At 43.1% G+C, this 6,120-nt stretch overlaps 1 non-coding gene across 1 annotated transcript; it reads right to left on the minus strand.

Moving 5' to 3' along the window:
- Positions 1–5,538: 5,538 nt before the first annotated feature.
- trnaq-uug (transfer RNA glutamine (anticodon UUG)) lies at positions 5,539–5,610 on the minus strand. The gene has a single exon. It is a non-coding gene; the product is annotated as a tRNA-Gln (tRNA).
- Positions 5,611–6,120: the final 510 nt, after the last annotated feature.

Here is a 6,120-nt window from a genome sequence, read left to right on the forward strand (position 1 = left end):
GTTAGATAGAGGATTGATGGGAAGCGGACAGGAAATGATTTGAACTTCAGTTGGAAAACCCCAAATCATCAGTGGGTCGGTTTTCAATCTTTTGTTTCTACTGGCAGACAGTCATTCAGCCTATGTTCCTTTGTGCGCTCTTTAAAGGAAAAATCCATTCCTTCCGCACACGTTCCTTTCCCCTAACGGCTGGGACTGTCTCGCCTCGTTGTTCCTGCCAGAAACGACACCGCTCACACTCTTTCATTCAAGATGAGCTATCAGACTTTAAATGGAAGGACCAAAACCCAAGTTAATTCTGGCAGCGGTGGGATTTAAACCCATGTCTCCGCTGAGATTGGAGCTTTAGACCGCTCGGCCTCGCGTACACACGTTGTAATCATGTCATTTACTGATATAGTTAGTGAAATAATTTAGAAGGAATAGAGATGGGAAGGGCCAGCAGAAATCTCCAACCTGATTTTTTATTGAATTTTGTCATCCTGAAATGCGTAACAAACAGAAATCATCTCCAGTCAGAAAAACAATGAGCTGCATTTAAGAGTCGGCACCATTTAAACTGTCCACAAACTCGTCTGCTTCCCAATCTCCTGCCAGAAATTACAACAAAACTGTCTGCTGAATTTGCTCAGGGTCTTTACTTCAGAAAGGACAGGGCACAAGGCGAGACTGAGATTTCTATGCATTTCCAGGAAATAACTTATTTGGTTTCACGGTTTGGGCGAGAGCAGCAAATCTTCATTTTCTGATCTGCAATCAAAAGAGCAGTATCCAACTCTGACCACCAAGTTACAGCGTGTTTTACAATTTGCTTCATCCACGCTCCTTTTGTTATTGTAATTTTTACTCCAGACCACTTTCACCACAAACAATATTCTCCTGCAAAATGGCACGTTCTGATTCACTCCCAATGATGTGTCCAGCCAATGACAACATGCCGCAAATACTCTCGACTGTTGTCACTTTCGCTTCCGACGGTTCAAACCGCACTGAAATATTTCGAAATGTTTTTCATTGAAGAGTGAGGGATAAGTTTCATAATTCAGTGCCAGTGTACATGGGAAGATCTGACCCATTGCCATCCAGATTTTTCCTTATATCACCAGCTCTATTGGCAGCCTTTTGCAGCCCATTGCTGTCCTTCTCTTTCAGTGTCTTTCCATGAACATTTGCACTTGTGATCTTTCCAATGAAGTAAACTTGAAAATATCACTCGACTGAATTTAATAGCTCCGCTTCCGATCAGAGAGTAAATCGGATTATTTCTAACAGTTTTGCCAGAGCAGTAATTATTTTCCTGAGAGAGAATTGAACCCAAACCTCACTAGCAGAGTGCGGAACACAAACCAGTGGACTCCAGGGCAACTAGTGAACTTAGTTTCTCAAACCGATTGACCTCATATTCCTTTGCTCATTATTTTCATCTCAGATTGGTTTTACCATCGACAAGTTGCTCCTTCAAAATCTCCTGTTTGGATGGTACATAAGTGCCTCCTTCAGCCAATGACAACACGGGTTGAGTTCGCTGCATCATGAAATTGACAGTAAGGTGAAATAGTCCCACAAGATGCTGAAGTTTAGAAGGATGAGAGGAGATCTGACCGAGGCAATATAATTCTAAAAGGGATCGATCGATTAAACGTAAACCATCCCGAACAAGAGGTCACAGGTATAGATTGAGAGGCGGTGGATTTAAAAGTGAGATGAGAAGGAAGTACTTCTCGCAGAGTGTGGTGAATTGGTGGAACTCGCTGCCTCATAGCACGGTGCAGTCTGAATCGCTGGATGATTTGAATAAGGAGATAGATATATTTACAACTTAAAAAACTGATTAAAGGGATATGGAAAACAAGCGGGGGAGGTGGATTTCGGACAACAGAGAGTCAACCATGACCTGATTGGATGGTGGAGCAGGATTGAAAGGCTGATTTTGCCTATACCGCTCCCAATTCCTATGTTCCTATGATCCTAACTAGAACATTCAATTTTCAACACCCACCAACCTCATCACTGTTGTTCCATTGCAATCTATGCACATTCATCGGTTCCCTTTTATCCAGAACACATGTGAGTACTATGAAGATCTTCTAAAAGCCTCATTCTGTCGTGTGACAATCTGTGATTTTCTGTTTCCCTCATTTATTCTCTCCTGACTTCAACCCCACTAGATGTTACAGGTTTCCTCTCTGCTGGATTTCACTTGTTTTAAACTTTCTAACCTTCCCCAGTGTATTGAAAGGTCATGGAGGTGAAATATGAGCTTTGTTACCCTGTGCAGACACGCTGTCTGACTTCCTGCGTTTTTACAGCATTATCATTTTTCAGTGTAGATATCTGATCTGCTTTGGATGGTAGTGAAAAAATGTTTATTTGCCATGCTTCCTTAACGATGGCTTGTTGATCTACGGGCATGGTTCTCGCGTTGGATGTTATAAATCCCGGTTCAAAACCCGGGCATATCCTTGATTTGCAATGGGAGTTAGTGGCTTTCGTTAGTTTATTTCCCGTGACATGGCTGAATTGGTTTACATGGGGTATGGTTTGAGAAACTGAGCACACATTGCAAGGCTTCTGTGAGCACAACACACTCACAGAGGATCCAGACATTTTCAAAAGGTGACAATGCTACCAGACATTCATTTAATCCTTATTCACCCATTCAGAGGACCCCATGCTTGTGGGTTCAGACAGCCGTTGTGTGTATATTGCGTTGTGGGTGTCTGCCCAACTCTGTGTCCCTCTCTGTCTCTTTTTGTCGCTGTATACATGTCTCAGACTCTTTAACGCTCTGCCTCTCTGTCTGTGCATCGATCACTCTTCCCTCCTTTTCTCTTGGCTCCCTCTACTTTCTCGCTCTCTGTGTTTAAGCAAGATTCACTGGATTTAATCCTGTGATGAGGCGGTTGGCCTGGGAGCAGAGATTCAGTCGGATGAGTCTGTTTTCTCTGTAGATTAGAATAATGAGAGGAGATTAGATTCAAATTTCTGAAAATAAGAACATAAGAACTAGGAGCAGAAGTAGGCCATCTGGCCCCTCAAGCCTACTCCGGCATTCAATAAGATCATGGCTGCTCTTTTTGTGGACTCAGCTCCACTTACCCGTCCGCTCACCATAACCCTTAATTCCTTTACTGTTTAATGGGGAGACACTTTGGCTTCGAACATACTGAGCCGCTGTTTCCCCACCTTGTTTGACTATTTATATCAAAACTATTGAGGTGAAAGATGCAAGAGGAGTTGCAATGCTTGGAAGGAGGTGCAGTTAAGAAGTGGAAGTTGTAAATGAGGCTATTGATGATTGAGAGGAATGCATTCTAACCTAAGAGATTCTGTTGGTTTATCAGTTCTGAACATGGTAATCAGAACAAGCTGAGACACCAAATGGAGAAGCCATATTTGTCTCCATGCATTTTAGGATATGGACTGCCAGTTCCCATATCTGCTCGTCTGGCTCAGTTGTTAGAGCATGCGACTCCTAATCGCAGCGTCTTGGGTTTGAACCCCACGTTGGGCGCTGTTGTTTTTGCTCCTTTCCTGGGTGAAGTCCAGCTCTTCATTCCACCGGCAGTGTCCCCGCTCAAACTGAATCTTTCCACATCCCACTTTGTTTTAAAATTTATTTGTTCGTCATAAGTAGGGTTTGCATTAGCACTACAATGAAATTACTGTGAAATTCGCCAAGTTGCCACACTCCAGCGCCTGTTCGGGTCAATGCACCAAACCAGTGCATCTTTCAAACTGTGGGACGAAGCCCACTCAGGCACGGGGAGACGTGCAAACTCCACACAGACAGTGACCCAAGCCGGGAATCGAGCCTGGGCCCCTGCCGGGCGAGACAGCAATGTTAACCACTGTGCTATCGTGCCGCCCTATTAATCTCATGGTTACTGCTTTCTGAGTAAAAGCTATCTCTGCTTCCCTGGCAGTCAAAGAGTTTAGTGCTTAATTCAGTGAGCAGTTATCTTCTCATTTTGTGTGAGATTTGAACCAAGATCTGGGAGATTGTGTCAGTGGAAAGAAGAATCATCCCCATTGTCATTCAATCACTCCAGTTTTGCATCCTATCACAAGGACATAAATAGAGATCTCGCCCACATATTTTCCAGCACTCTGTATTTGTTCGTAAACCATTAAATATGTAACTTCTTCCAGTTTGGATAAAACGTCGGTGACCTGAAACATTCACTTTGTTTCCTTTTCCATAGGCGCTGGTTGATCTACTGGGTGTTTCCAAAGATTTCGGTTTTGAGGTGGGATTTGTAGTAACTTCAGTGTTTTTTTTTCCTAGTTCAATTTGGATTGGTTTCCTTTGACTGAAGATTACCTGTTTACATAGTTAAAGGGCTGAGGTTTCAAATAGTAAGATACAAGGATGTGCCACAATATTTGACATGAAATGAAACAAACTGAGGATCAATCATTTAAAAAGTGTTACTAATTCAATATATATTTTTCAGGGGGTTCACCTACGGGTGCCATTCACTCACTCATGTGTCCCAATTTAAAGAAGAGTGGGACGGCTTGAGTCCAAATTGCGAAGCGTTACGCCATGGAAATGAAAGCACTCTGACCTATGACACTAGGCCTTTCTCCCAAAATACACACATACACACACACAAACACTTGCTCAATAATTGTCAATCTCCAGTAGAATGGTTGTTGTTGTATGACACCAACTGCTCCTTTCTTTCAACGGATGATTTAAAGAGCAGCGAAAGATGAAATAAAAACAAAACATTGCTGATGCAGGCATCTCTCGCCAGAGACTCAGCAAAGTGCAATGTAATAGAAGTTGAACTGGCTGACAAATTCCACACCACCCCCCCCCCCCGCCCCCCACCGCCATTACTGCTTTGTAATGAATTTAAACAAATGTTCCTTCGACAAATCAATCCTCAACAATGGCAAATAAGAGCAAGGATCCACCTGAATTTAGACGCGGTTTGCTGGGTTCAGAGTGAGAGAACCTACAACATAGCAGCCGGCTGCAAATGGTCACTCAAACCATTTGACCCACTTGCTGTTGCTGCCACATTGAATGAAAAAGGTCACATGCTTTGAGTGACCATTTGCATCAGGCGGCTCTGTTCCTGTTTTTGTGCTATGATGGTGAGCACCCTGGACTTCGAATGCAGTAATCGGAGTTCAGAACTTGGTAAAAGATTGTTTTTTTTTGCTAAAGCAGGTAATGGGTTTGCTGAAGGGAATTTAATTTTTAATTCTCAGAAAGTGGAAATCTCAACACTGGGGAAATTTCAGCAAATTACACACGCACAGGCACACAGACACACAATAATTGCCAGGCTCCAGTCGAATTGTTATTGTGTGATACCAACCGCTTCTTATTTTCAACAGAGGAGTGATAGAGCAGCGGAAAGATGAGAACCACTGACGTTGCAGGCATCTGTCGCCAGAGGCTCAGCAATGTGCATTGTAATAGCAGTTGAACTGGCTGACAAATTGTCCGGTCGATTAGTGCTTTGTGATAAAGTTAAAGGAAACGCCCTTCAGCAAATCAATCATCTGCAAATTAAAGCAAGGTTCCGCCGTGATTTGAACTCGGATCGCTGGATTCAAAGTCCAGAGTGCTCACCATTACACCACGGAACCCAACACACAGCAGCAGCTTGAAAATTGTCGCTCAATTCTTGTGCCAACTTGAACAGCAGGGAGAAATGTCAGTCCCATTGCACAATCCTGTCAATTACCCACACCAATCCATATTTACTTTGCCCTTGCTGGTTTCTCCTGTAAAAATGAGTAATTTACCTTCAACTGAATTACATTTCATTGTAGCTGACCACATTCAAAGAGCAATGTTAGTATCGAACTGATATAAACCTTACTGCGGTAAATCCACTGAACAACATCAGCTTATCACAGCTCTGCTTTCATCACACTGGAAGCCAATGTGAAAATATAAACAGTTTCAAATCTTAACAGACAGGAAGGAGTGTGTGACTGTGGACAATTGGCGCTGTGCACATTCCTGTAATCAGTCTCTGGGAGAATCAGGCAGATGGGATCTTGGTGGTCTTGTGGTTCGGATTCGGCGCTCTCAGAGTCGCAGGCTGCCTTCGAGAAATTAAGATTTAATGATTTTTCTAAACAAACCAGCAA

Source organism: Mustelus asterias, unplaced genomic scaffold (assembly GCF_964213995.1).
Source record: "Mustelus asterias unplaced genomic scaffold, sMusAst1.hap1.1 HAP1_SCAFFOLD_244, whole genome shotgun sequence".
In the NCBI taxonomy this organism is placed as follows: Eukaryota; Metazoa; Chordata; class Chondrichthyes; order Carcharhiniformes; family Triakidae; genus Mustelus; species Mustelus asterias.